The sequence below is a fragment of the Phocoena phocoena genome, chromosome 1 (genome assembly GCF_963924675.1).
Source record: "Phocoena phocoena chromosome 1, mPhoPho1.1, whole genome shotgun sequence".
Lineage (NCBI taxonomy): Eukaryota > Metazoa > Chordata > Mammalia > Artiodactyla > Phocoenidae > Phocoena > Phocoena phocoena.
Window position 1 is genome coordinate 181611745 of NC_089219.1, and position 13946 is coordinate 181625690.

General features: G+C 43.7%; 1 pseudogene; it reads left to right on the forward strand.

Moving 5' to 3' along the window:
- Positions 1-10340: 10340 nt before the first annotated feature.
- LOC136118687 (abnormal spindle-like microcephaly-associated protein homolog) lies at positions 10341-12699 on the forward strand (annotated as a pseudogene).
- Positions 12700-13946: the final 1247 nt, after the last annotated feature.

Sequence of the window (13946 nt, forward strand, 5' to 3'; positions counted from 1 at the left end):
ATCCCTCCTCACCCACCCCGCTCTACGAGTTCGCCGAAGTCGGCCCCAGCGCCGTCCCTCCGCAGCTCCATCCGCGAGGCTTCGCTCCTCAAGCCTTTGCTGCATCCCCTGATAGGCTCCATGCGCCCTCACCAGCCTCGCCTGCCCCGCGAGGTGGGCCCTGAGCCCTGCCAACCAGACTTCGCCCCCTTCAGCCCAAGCATCGCCCCCACTCCCAGTCCTGCGACCCCCAACCCTCCCAAGGTGCTCTCAGCCCGGCCCAGCGCAGCCCCTTCATTTTGTTAATGTGGTGTATCACAATGATTTGTGAATGTTGAAACATTTCTGCATCCCTGGAATAAATCCTACTTGATCATGGTGTATGATCCTTTTGATGTATTGTTGAATTCAGTTTGCTAATCTTTTATTGAAAAATTTTGCATCTATATTCATCAGCAATATTGGTCTGCAATTTTCTTTTCTCGTGGTGTCATTATCTGAACTTAGTGTTGGTCTCATAAAATGAGTTGGGAAGAGTTTCCTCCTGTGAAATTGTGATTTATAAAAAATGCATATGTATTTTGACGCTAAGATGACCAAAATATATTTCTCATCCATATTTAGTCTTCCTCCAAGTTTCCTGGTTCACAGTTCCAAAAACCCTGGGAATTTACTAAGTGCTGAGGGTGATCAATGTGTATATTGTCATGTTAACGGGGTGACTTTGGGAAAGCACCTAAAGATGGGGCTGGTCGCCAGTGGAGCCAACCGTGTGATTAGAGGATCAGAACAGTCTCACCTTCTAGCCTCCAGGTAAGATGGCATTTGGCTAAGGTTATTAAGAAGTAGAAAAGCTGTGGAGTCTAACTTATTTTACATCTATCGAGTTTGCAGGAGTGGAAGGGGAAAAAAGCAAGATTGTCTTACCATTGCCCTAAGAGTTCAGAACTCCAGATACAAATAAAATTCATCAAGAATTTCTCTAGTCTGTAAGCAACCATTTGTGCTTTAAAAATCCCAACAAAGTGGTTATAGAGGGAACATTCATCAACATAATAAGGGCAAACATTTCTTGAAAGAAGAGCATGCACACTTCTCATTGTTATTTCGCCTCGTTGCTTGGTATTCCTGCTTTGTAATTACAAAATTTTTATTCCTTGTAACAATCGGACTTTTCTTATCCCTGTGGACAAAACTGTATTACAACCGATGAGTGCAGCTGCCAAAACATGAGCACAGAGGTGGGCACTTGGCTGCTCCGTGTTGTGTAGGAAGTGTTCTGATTACGGGATTTATGATGTACACTAAAGTGGAAATGCTATGAACTTAGTTTTCAGTCTCCAATCCTAAGTTTTCTTTTTAATCATGAGAACTCTTTTAAAAAACGATTGCAAAGAAAAATCTAAAATATCAAGATTCATTATTTTGTCAACTGTGTGTAAAGTATCTTGTGAGTTTTACAGATATTTTGACTGTCTCGTGTATCCTGAGTACCAATGTCTTTATAGAAAAATTCAGTTCTCTGTGAAGACTAGGAAGTGTATTGTATATTGAACTAGTTCTTTGTGTTGTTTTGATATTTAAAATAAAGTTCTTTGGTCCTCATAAAGCATATCTAGGTTTTATTGAACACATTTTCACAGCATGACAATGCAGTGTTCTGCCTGCCTCCTGAAAAATTGAATAAAAAGACCATGAACAACACACCATTGTAAAGCAATTATACTCCAATAAAGATGTTAAAAAAAAAAAAGACCATGAACACACAGAGAACCAGTGTCTTGGGGCACAGTTATTAAATTTTCTTTATTTTTCATAAGCTAGATATCATTTTGAAATATTTTATATGTTAAATGTATAAATCATTATTTAATGGTTTTTAAGTGGCTAATTAATATGTTTAAATATTAATAGTGGACTATTATGCTTGAAGTAGTCATGTGCTGTTTTTCCCCAAGGACTCTGAAGTGTAGAGAATCCCGTGAATGGGGTGTTCCCTGCAACACTGAGAGGGGACACTCTCGCCACTACCCCTCATTCCCAGAACTGTACACTCTGGCCACGGGAGGGACCACTGCTGGTCTAAGGCACGAGCTGAGTGACAGGACACACCCGACCTGGCCAGCTGTCATCTGCATCTGGCACCATAACTGAGCCTCCACAGTCAGCTGGTAGAAGACTAGTGAATTCCAAGCCTTCCCACTGGAGGCGGTGTTGTGTGGGACACCTAATTCTCTATTGCTGTGTAACACATTAGACCAAATGTAGTGGCTTGAAACAACAGACATTATCTCACAGGTCCTGTGGGTCAGGAATCGACTGTCTGAGCTAGGTGGCTCTGGCTCAGGGCCAGAGGTTGAAGTCAAACTTCATGGGAGCTGCAGTCTCTAGAGGCCATCCTGGAGCAGGCTTCACCTCCAAGCCCACTTCTGGCCATAGTTCCTCCCAACACAGCCTCTCTCTACACGGCTGCCTGGTGATATATACAGAGCTGGCTGCCCCCAAGAAAAAATAATGAAAGAGAGAGAGTGAGAACACCGGCAGGATGTAAGCTGCAATATTTTATAACCTAATCTAGGAAGTGATATCACCTCACGTCTGCCACTGTGAGTCCCTAAGTCCACACCACTCAAGGGACAGAAATTAAGATTCCCCTCTTGAAGGGAGAAGTGACCAAGAATTTTTAGACACACTTTGAAAACCTCCACAGATTCATTGGTTTCAGAGAAAGCATTCTATACATCCATGCATGGATAGTGGGGGCAGGTACAGCAATCTATACTCAGAAAATGCATCTACTCCAGAGAGGAAAATACCACCTCTTCTGTGGTAAAAAGGGTTTAATGTAACCCACATGCCACAGGTAACTGGTTGGTCCCTGGGGAGTGGAGTCACATTGTGGGTTCTGCTTGGCCTCTGTTCGCAGGTCAGGCTCTCAATGGCGGGACATCCGATCAGCCTTGGAAAGAGGGAGACTGTTTAAGCTCTTTCATAGCCCCCATATCTGCGGCCATGGCCAGTGTATACATGGGTTCCCCAAATAAGAATGGGGTCTCTGAGGAAAGAGGTTCTGACACCTAAGCAGGACAGGTTGTCTTGTTTGCCTGATTTTTGAGCTCTTCCTTTGCCTTGGATATTCTCCGATGGCATTTACTAGGGACACAAATTTCTTAACTTCCTGTCCCTATTTTTCTTTTAAATTAATTAATTTATTTTTGGCTGCGTTGGGTCTTTGTTGTGGTGCGCGGGCTCCTTACTGCGGTGGCTTCTCTTGTTGCGTAGCACGGGCTCTAGGCGTGCAGGCTTCAGTAGTTGTGGCACATGGGCTCAGTAGTTGTGGCTCATGGGCTCCAGAGCACAGGCTCAGCAGTTGTGGCGCATGGACTTAGTTGCTCCGCAGCATGTGGGATCTTCCCCGACTAGAGCTCAAACCCATGTCCCCTGCATTGGCAGGCAGATTCCTAACCATTGCGCCACCAGGGAAGTCCCCCTGTCCCTATCTTGAGATGTCCTTTTACAAACCTCTCCTCCCCCGACTTAACTTGTCACCAAGTTTTCATTTTGCTTTTTGCAAACCCTTGACCCGCTGCCCAACCTGTTGACTGTGCCCTTGAGTCAGCAGAGAGCAGAGACGTGTCTTCTCCCCTTTGAAGTGGACTAGATGTACCATCCAAAATTCTGCTCCCTGAGTGTTCTCATCTACCCTGAGGGGAGGCTATAGCGCAGCTCTGCTCACATCTGGCCTACCATACATATCCGTCCATAAACCAGGCTTTGTCTTCCTTTATGAAATGGTCAAGGAGATCCCCGATTTCCCCGAGGTACAGACTGAGAGAGACAGCGTAGAAGGAGGAGACATAACAGGACCCGTGTCGTCTGTGCAGCTTGTGAACTTGGGGCCTGCTCAGCCCTGGGCTGGTGTTCACCACTTTGACTTGATAATGGAATGTTGCTTGTCACATCCAGTTGTTTGGTTCCTTGGATTAGATCCCAGGTCAGCAAACTTCTTTGTAAAGGGCCAGATACTAAGTAGTACAGGCTTTGCAGGCAATATGATTTCTCCTGGAACTATTCGACTCCACCTTTGTAGTGTGAAAGCGTCCGTAGATAACATGTAAAGGAATGGGTGTCTCTGTGTTCCAGTAAAGCTTCAGCGGGGTAAGTCTCAGACCCTCCCAGCTCCTGACAGCTGTTTCTTGCTCATCAGATTTAATTAGCAAATGTCATCAATATAACGGACCGGTGGAGCGGCTGCCCCTGCTGGTGAGGGAGGTTTGTGGGAATAGGGAGAATTACAAGCTCTCAGCCTTTAAAATTTTGCCCAAATACCATACTCCTTCCCAGGGTCCTCCTCCCTCCCCTTAGCTAGGAGGGCTGGTAGGGTCGAGCATTTCATCAGTGCTGCCACATTTACCAGCAGCCTCGGGATTAGTCCTCGGCCATGTGTTCCCTGAGACCACAGGAAGTGAGGGGCTTCTTCAGGCCTTCCATCCACACATTCTTGTTCTCAAGATATGTTCTTAGCGGTACCCTTGGATGTTCACAGAGTTTCATTTTCTTTCTCCCTATGTATGCTCTCCAGGGTGGTCAGGTGAAACCAGGTGACACTCTAAGCTTTATAATCATTTATAAAGTGTTGGCATAGCCACTGTGTGCCCCGGCCACCTGATGTTTGAATAAATTGCCCTTCGTATGCACTTCGTCTCATGCTGCCGCCACAGGTAGATGATTTGAGGACTCAGGATGCTGCCGCATCCCGTGGATTATCATGGTGTTTCTCGCTAGCAGGAGTTTATCCCTGTGCTCCTCAGATAGGAGCAACTCAATTCAGAATTCGATCTTAAGAGGCAATTTCCTAAGGCCACTATTGCATCAGCCAGGGACACTAAGGAAATAGTTGGCCCTCTCCAATTTAGTGGAATTCAAGGAAGTTTAATAAAGGGACCATTTGCAAAGATGTGACAGGGATGCAGGGAAACAAGCAATAGTGCCATATCCTGGGACTAGTAACACCATGGTATCCCCACACCCAGATCCCCAGAGACCCATGAGGAGAGGGCACCTCTCCAGCTACTTGTGACTTTAATGTTGAGATGGAGCCAGCCCAAGGGGGGTGGGAGTGCGGGAAGTACCCTTACCTCCCTTTTTGAGTAAAACAGAAGCTACAGAGTAAAAAACCTGTGGATGTAGCAAATACAGAACACAGGCCAGCATCCCACAGCAAAGAGCAGGCTGGAAAAGGGTGCAGGGTGGAAGTGGAGGGCAAATAAAAAATAATCCATACACTTCATTCTGGATTTTCTAAAATTGTGCGTCAACAGCTTTGCTTTATGAAGAGAAGCTGTGAGGGGAGAGCATAGATAAACAAGATGTGTTACTATCATGTTAAAAAGGGTTGAAACAAACATTTCAGTGACTTAAGCTTAAGGGCTTATATGTGTAATGTTAATTTGAGTATGAAATAATAAATATAAATATTTATTTATAAATATAATATATATTGTATATTATAAAAATATAATTATAAATTTATAAATATAAATTAATTAATATAAATTAAGTGTATATGAAGGTTATTGTCGTTCACATTAACATTTTGCTAAAAAGTTATGGAGTAGTGGTCTCATTGTGCATCAATCCTAAATTAGGATTTTAAGAAATCTCCATGAACACTTTTGATTCAGTATCGTTAAAATAACCGGGTTCAACATCAGGTCAAAATGGGTGTCAGTGAATATAATTTCAGATCCCACCTTCCTCATTTTGGTTTTCCACCCAGGGAGATTTCTTTTGATATATTTCATGCACGCGTACACACATCTACAATTTATTTTTTAAAGTCTCCTCCTGATATATTTTGTGCACGCGTACACACATTCACACGTTATTTTTTAAAGTCTCCTCCTGTCTTTAGAGGTAGTAGGTGCAGGGGTGAGAGCAAGACCAGCCGAGCTGCCAGTGGCCGTCTCCTGGATTTGCCACTTCCTGGCTGGCTGGACGCCGGCCTCGCTCATCTGTGAAGCACAAATCATGGCACCTCCCTCACAGGGTTGAAGTGAAGGTTGAGATAAATATGTGCAGGGCTTAAAACAATGCCTGGCAAAGAGTAACATGTAAGCGATAACCATTATTATCAGATGTCTACAATTAAAATGAAAACCGAGAAGTTATTTGTCAAGGGCAATGCCAGTCAAGACCATCGCTTATGAATTTCTGGGAATCTCAGGTTTTGTTTGTTTACCTAGTTTTGCTCCCAGTATCACTGAGCCCCTGCTGGGGTCAGGCACTGACATCAGCACGTTCACACTAACTATTGTAAGGTCGGATCTTAACAAACGGCACCACGAAACAGAGGAAAGCTTCAAGTAAGCTTTATTAGGGAGCGCTCCCGGGCGAGGTTCACTGGTCCGAGAGAAAGGGGCCAGAGAAGTCGCACCTGGGCGAGGGTTGGGCAAGACTTTATAGGGGAAGAAGGGAAAGGGGTGTGGTGAATCTGGGAGGGCGCAGGGTATTCCTTATTTGGTGGTCTTTTCGGGTATCCTGGGGGACCGTTAGTCCCGCCCCTCGAAAGGCGGGAAAGCTGGGCTGGTTTCAAAGTCCCCAGGTCAGTTCCTGGAACTGGGTGGTCCGGAATGTCGCCAGGGCAGTTTCTGGAACTGGGTGGTCCGGAGAATTTCGTTCTGATGCAACCTGTGAATCTGATTGTGTTCCCCTGCCTCGGGCCAGTTGGCCTTACAACTATACATTTAATTTTCCTCATTTTCTCCCATTTGGGCCCAGGAAGCCTATGCGGGGAGCTTAGGGTTGTGACCCTGGGCGGGTATACTGGGGGAGGGAAATGACTGTCCCAGCAAGGCAATGACTGCTGCATTTACGGTGGAAGTGCTGTGACCCTCTTTCTTTCAAGCAACCTGTTCACAAAACCGAACGGCGAATTCCGAGTCTGAGCCCCGGGCCTCGGGGCCCACCGACACCCCGACGCCACTGACGTCTCCGCGCGCAGAGCGACGCGCCGCAGCCGACACGTTTAAATAAGGCGCCCTCTTCTCATTGGCCGGGGCTGCTTCCGGGAAAGGTGATTGGCCCCGCGGGGAGGTGGGCGGGTCCGGGCACCCCTATTGGTGGCGGCGGGAAGTTTAAACAGAGCAAACAACCTGCGCTGTTTGCTCCCGGTTTCAGTTTGCGAGTTTGTGTGTCCGGCTTATTTACTGGGTCCCGGCGATCGCACAAGAAAGGGGGCGAATTCACTCCAATTGCCCCAGCTTCCCGAGAGGACACGGTGGGCTTTCCTGCAGGGGCGGCTCGGAGCAGCCTGTTGGGCCTAGAGGCCGCCATTGCGACCAGGCGTCGGGGGCGCGACCGCTGGGAGCGGAGCCCCCGGAACCGAGGCCGTGGGCGGGACCGCGGGGCCCCCGGGCCGAAGAGGAGGCGGCCTCCCCGCCGGTCCTGTCCCTTAGCCACTTCTGCAGGTCGCCCTTCCTCTGCTTCGGGGACGTGCGCCTGGGAGTCTCGCGGACGCTGCCCCTGGGCAACCCCAACGAGGAGGCGACCGCCGTGAGGCTGTCCCGTGGCCCGGCCGCCGAGGGCGGCTTCACCGTCTGGCCGAGCGCCTTCGTGCTGCAGGTAGGAGGGGAGTGGGCCCTCCGCGGTCACCCCGCCGCGCTCTTGGAGGGGCCTCGGAACGAGCGGCAGCGGACCTGAGGCCTGGAGATAAAGCCAGGTCCTTCCCTCTAACGCTGGGTGAGCCCTGGTCCCCGGGGCAGAGGAGCCGGGTCGGCGGGGACTCGGCGGTGACAGCGCGTCCACGCGCCTGCGCGGAGCATCCTTAGGAGCACTTTCCTAGCTTTCTGTTACAGAGAAGTGTTTTTCATAGGCTTCGGCCCTCGAGAAGACTTGCGGTTCTAGAGTAATGGATGGCACTTTTAAAATTAATATTCTTTCATCTGTCTCTCTATCCATACATCTATCCATCCATCCATCTGTCTGTATTTAAAACTGCCAGGAGTACTTTGGTTAGAGCAGGGTTTTTAATTGCTTTCCATCAGTCATCTTAAATATCCACTTTAGTTTCCATAGGGAAACTGATTCCACAGAGTGAGGGTAACTCTAATACTTATCATAGAGAAAGAGTGAGCTCCTTTTTAGCTGAATGTCTATAGCAACAAAGCCAAAAACACCTCTTCAGGGTTGTTTTCAAGAAGTATGAACACTTAAGTGTTTTACTCTTTTGTTTCCTTTGCTGTAGTGTAGTTTTTTGTTTTTGTTTTTCTAAAGAGATGGGGAAATAAAGATATATGTATCAACAGAATAATTTTCATTGCAGTGCTTTTGTGATAATAGTAATCTGTAATAATGCAATAGTTAAATAAATAATACATCCATTAATTGTATCTATCAAAATTATTTTAAAGAGTTCTTTATGCTGCAGTGTACATTTTATTTTTGGCTGCATTGGGGTCTTCGTTGCTGCGTGCGGGCTTCCTCTAGTTGCGGCGAGCGGGGCCTACTCTTCGTTGTGGTGCGCGGGCTTCTCATTGCAGTGGCTTCTATTGTGGCAGAGCACGGGCTCTAGGCCTGCGGGCTTCAGTAGTTGTGGCACTTGGGCTCAGTAGTTGTGGCTCGCAGGCTCTAGAGCACAGGCTCAGTAGTTGTGGCGCACGGGCTTAGTTGCTCCGTGGCATGTGGGATTTTCCTGGACCAGGGCTTGAACCGGTGTGCCATGCACTGGCAGGCGGATTCTTAACCACTGAGCCACCAGGGAAGCCCTGCAGTGTGATTTTAATGGCGATTCAAATTTTGTGACTTTTGTTTCAGAACTTCCTGGGTAGCTTTTCTGCATTGCATTGACCAGAGCAATGCTCCCATTCCTGTCACCAAAATCCAAAGAATTTACATCCTTATTTTGACTGCTCTGGTCTTTCCATTGATTAAAACCTCTGAAAGTGTGAAAAGAAAAAAAAAAGCTGAGGGAGTCTCACTCCTTGTATAAATAACAGCTTCCTAAGGCAGTGAGAAGAGGCTCTAATCTGAGGTCCATGGGCTTGTATCTAAGCAGTGGTTCAGCTACAATTAAGAACCTGCCCTTCCCCTTTAGTTTATAAATGCTTGCTTTACATGGAAAGGTATATATTTTTTCTATCTACATAATACTTTTTTACTTAATCTTTTTTGTTATGTGGAACTAAAGTTTGGCTGTGTTTTTTTTTTTTGGTTTTGTTCTTTTGTTTTAGAATTTACTCTTTTATAGTGTAAAAGCTCACTGTTCTTTTTAAAAACCAATTGTTTATGATGTGTTATGGTTTCTGCTTTAAAACAAAACTTGTCTTTTATTAGTTGTTGATTTCCCTCAGCTTCAGGTCTGAGTGTGCTGATTCCACTTAACCCACCAAGCCACTAAGATAATACATACAAACATAATGTTCACCATTTACAAATTCTTTTAAACTTTGTTGCCTTATTTAATCCTTACATCAAACTCATGGAGTCCTTATCCACATTTGTAGATAAGGCAACACTGTCAAAGGGTTTGTGTCCAGTGGATCAGGGTAGGCAGCTCAGTTCACTCTTCTGTGTCTTCCGTGTCTATTTTCTTATCCATTGGTTGGAAGTAATGCCAACTGCAGCTGTGCATGGTGCTCAAATGAGAGAAAGCTTCAAGCAAAAGTCTGGACTCTGTGTCCTGAATAAATGTTCTCTTCCTGATTTTTAATGAGGAAATATGCTCAGAGGGTGGAAATATTTATGCATGGTTTTATTCATAGCAATTGACAGAGCTGGGATTCCCATCCAGGTCTTATAATTTTAAATCCCATGCGCTTTCCCTTATATTGATTTATAGACGTGAGACATGGTTCCTTCCTAAAGACATGTTAGGAGGTTGAGGGAAAAATTCTAAGAACAAGAAGAAGCTACATCAAACAGCTGTCAAGGAGGTTGGGATGTTTTGAGGAGACCGGTGGTTCTCACATTTAAGAATGCATCAGAATCACCTGGAGGGCTGGTTAAAATACTTTTGGGTCCCCACCTTCAGAGTTTCTGATTCCATATGTGTAGAATAGGACTAGAACTTGCATTTCTAAGAAGTTCCCAGGTGATGCCTCTGCTACTGGTCCAGGGACCACATTTTGAAAAGCACTGTAGTAGAAAATAAATATTAGAACATCCCTTAACTAAAACACACCGCACACCTTCAGTGAATTAGCATGTCATGGTATGACTAAGCAGCATTTCTCTGAGATGCCTCAACCACTTGCATCAGATCTGTCTGGATTGCTTGTTAAATGAGGGAGATTTGTACTCACCACTCCACACTTACTAATGTGAATTTCTGGGGGTAAATACAGAAAACTCAATGTACGCAGATGGCATCTCAAGAACCACTAGGTAAAGTGTTATACTTGCCAAATAGTGACAGAAATTCACAATTAGTATAAAAATAGGTCTACAGTACAATGTATCTAGGCCTAATAAGGAGTGAGGACCAGAAGACTGTCATTTGGGATATTTTTGTAGAGCAGATTTACTGGGGCCAATCCAAGGAAAACTTTTTTAAATGATCTTTTGGGTTTCTTTTAATCTCCTAGTCATTCTTTTTAAAACTTCAATAATACTGGTGTGTTAGAATCTGCATAGGACTGCTGTAATGTAGGGGGTTTGTCATTTGGGTCTAGGTCTTCATAATGACATTCAGTTAAAATCACCAGCCATCCTATTGAATGGGATTAAGCTACGTGGTGTTTCCATCCTGACTGCACGTTACCTCAGTGGTGAGCTTTAAAAAAACCACCGGTACCAGGACCCTGCTTCAGCATCACTCCTGGGGAGGACATAGAGGAGCGTCGGGACGTATTTACTTTTTACAAACCCCTCAAATGATCTCTGTATCCAGGGTTATGAACAACTCAACTGGATGGTTTAACAGACTCATTGGTGCCAGTTCTGGAAATAGGAGCTTTTCCTCTGCAAACGAGTAGAGGCCAACATGAGGCAGCTCGCACTTCTTCAAGAAAATAAGCCACCCGTCTATTGTGCAATGAGTTTGATTCTAATTTGATGTGACTGGGAGAGTTGGATGAACTGACTGGCAGGGCAGCCCCAAACCTGACTCTTCCCTCCTCCTTCACAGCCAGGCTTCTCAGTCAGTCATGGTCATTGCACTTATGGCCACAAGGGGGCGGGCCAGATCCATTTAATAACAAGGCCGCTTCAGTTGTCACTGGCTGCAACTACCATTTTCTGATTTGTCACTAATAAAAAGTTTGTAAACAAAGACCACAGAATCTTAGGACTAGATGGAATTATGAGAGATCATCTTGTTTATTGATTGACAACATTTTTTAAATCTTCTCCCAAAGGAGGGAGATGCAGCCCACTTTTTTTATTGTAATTCTGACTTTCTGCTATCTTTCAGAATCTAGATAAAATAGTAAGATTCTTATCTCAGACACATGGCAATGCTTCTGTTCAAAAAATTAACAATGATGCATATCCAAGAATGCCATTACTGAAGGTAATAGAGGCATATTTAAAAGAAAGTAGTATAACAGACCTGTTCCTTCATTTGTTTGAGTTACCGAAGAAATTTTTTTAAAGGGTGGAGTTGGGGGGTGGGGGAGACCAAATAAAGATCTACAAAAGGGAAAAAGTAAAATGCTTTATGTTTTATTTCTGTTTTTACACCTCTGAGGGTATTTGTCTCCATAAAAGCTGAAGTTTTATAGCTAGACTATCACTGCAGTCTGAAAAGCAGGTATCAGTCATAAATCCCTTTGTGTCTCTCAGAACTGACTCGCTCTCCGTGCCTTAGTCTATAGATTGTTACAAATGATGGAAGGGCTTCCTCATGGGAAGTTGGATGGAAGCGGAGAAGGCAGAGAAAAGAAAGATGGAGTGAACACTTTGAGCATCGTTTTTGCTCATGTGCTCTCTTCCTGGGTTAGCCGATTAACCTTTCAATTAAGGATAAAAAGACTAGCACTTCATTTTGTTATGCCTTAAGAAAGGCCTTAAGAAAGAAGGCCTTTCTTTCTTATGCCTTAAGAAAGAAAATAGACAAACTAAAAATCAAAAGCCTTTGCAGCCACAAAACATACACCTAAGTAATGTTTATAATTCAAATCTACTAAATAAATTACATATATACAACCATCCCCAACATTTTGAAAGATATAATTTTAATGAGAAAGTCATAACTGAAACTTCCTTTGACCCCATAGATAATGTTAATGGCCAAAGTGAAGAGAATAGTAAACTTATTCTTACCCCCAAACTGTTTTTCAACTTTGAACATCACAACTTAGAAATTTTCTAAGTCCAGATTTTTTTGTGAATAATAGCTGTGTAGCTAATAATGAACCAGAATTAGTGGAATGTCTTTCACCAGATATGTTTGTAAAGATTATTCAAAGCCTATGCATTTGGAATCAAAACGTGTGCATGAGATTTTCTGCACAATTTTAAGTCCAGATTCTTTCATAAATGATAATTACAGACTAAATTAGGATCTAGAATCAGAGTCAATTAGTCCAATTCTATCCCCAAGTCAATGTGTAAAAGATAACATGGCATATATATCTCAGCATATATGTGAATTATCACCATCATCAAATGAAAATTCTCACGACCTCCTCAAGATGAGAGAAGAAATGAAGTTTTACCTTGATTCCTGAATGTCAGGGTTCAAAATCTCCAAAAGCTATCTTTGAAAAATCCAAGCTTTAGAAATGAAGTCAAATTATTACACTTTTAAGAAAACATAACCAGCCTAAATTTTCTGCAGTTCAGGATATTTCTAATCACAGCCATAATAAACAACTTAAGTGATGACTGCATGAGGTAACCTAAATTACAAGACTCTGATAGCACCTGGCACAAAGTATTCAACTATTAGCTGTCACTGTTATTTTTAATAGTATTGAATTCTTTTCTACCTCTTCCAACCTCTTTTTTGTCTTGTTTTTATCTGTGTCCTTGGCTCCGGGCACTTTGCAGTTCAGTGGAAGGCCCCGTTCCTGGTGTGTCACATCCACTGCAGGGTCAGCTCAGGGTCACCCCTGCCAGGAGGCTGTCCTGCCGTTTAGGTGACTTAGATCTCCCTCCCCTTGTCCCATGACTCCTCATGAGTACTTCTCCTTATGTAGTGTATTGTGATTCTTTCTACACTTCTGTGCTAGACCGAGAACTTCCTAAGGGAAGAAAATGTTTTATAAAAATTCAAATTGCATTTCAGAATTTAATTTTAACAAATCAAATTCTTTAAGGGCTTAGCTTTCTAATTTATAAAGGGGGTGAAAGCAGAGAAACCAGTTAGGAGGCTCTCCCATTAGTCTGGGTTAGAGGTGATCATGTTGGAACCTGGACAATAGAGGTTGTGAGGAGTGGTTCGACTTGGGATACAGTTTGCAGGTGTAAGTGTCCCGAGAGCTCCTACCAAGGATGAAGTGTCTCTCAGAGCTTACAAGTTAAATAGATTACGTTGTGCTGCGTGTCATTTATTTACTTCTGAAAAAATGGTTAAAGCTATGAAAAATCTTGAAATTGACATTGAAGTTAAGCGGTTAATTCTTGGAAGAAAGATGTGGGTAAGAACATTACAGAAATCTTGAGATTAATTCTTTAAACTTTAAATTCTTCAAATATACTCTAGAAATGTTGTATTTCACAGTTTGGCTTTGCTGTCTAAAAATCTCACAAACTTAAATGTGATCATGTATGTTAAAGAGTGGAAGTATACTTTATTTAAATTATTTCATGTATGCGACTTTCCTTTTTTGCCACTGAATTCTCTCCATGAAATTTTATTTACTGTCTCTGTTTGATTAGTTGTCTGAGCTTACTTGCTTTTCACTTGCATTTCAGGAGAACGACAGAAAGTCCTGAACTGGCTGTTGTCATATAATCCTTTGTGGCTACAAGTCAGCCTAAAGGTAAGTACACCATTTGATTTTTGAAAAAAAAGATAATTTTTT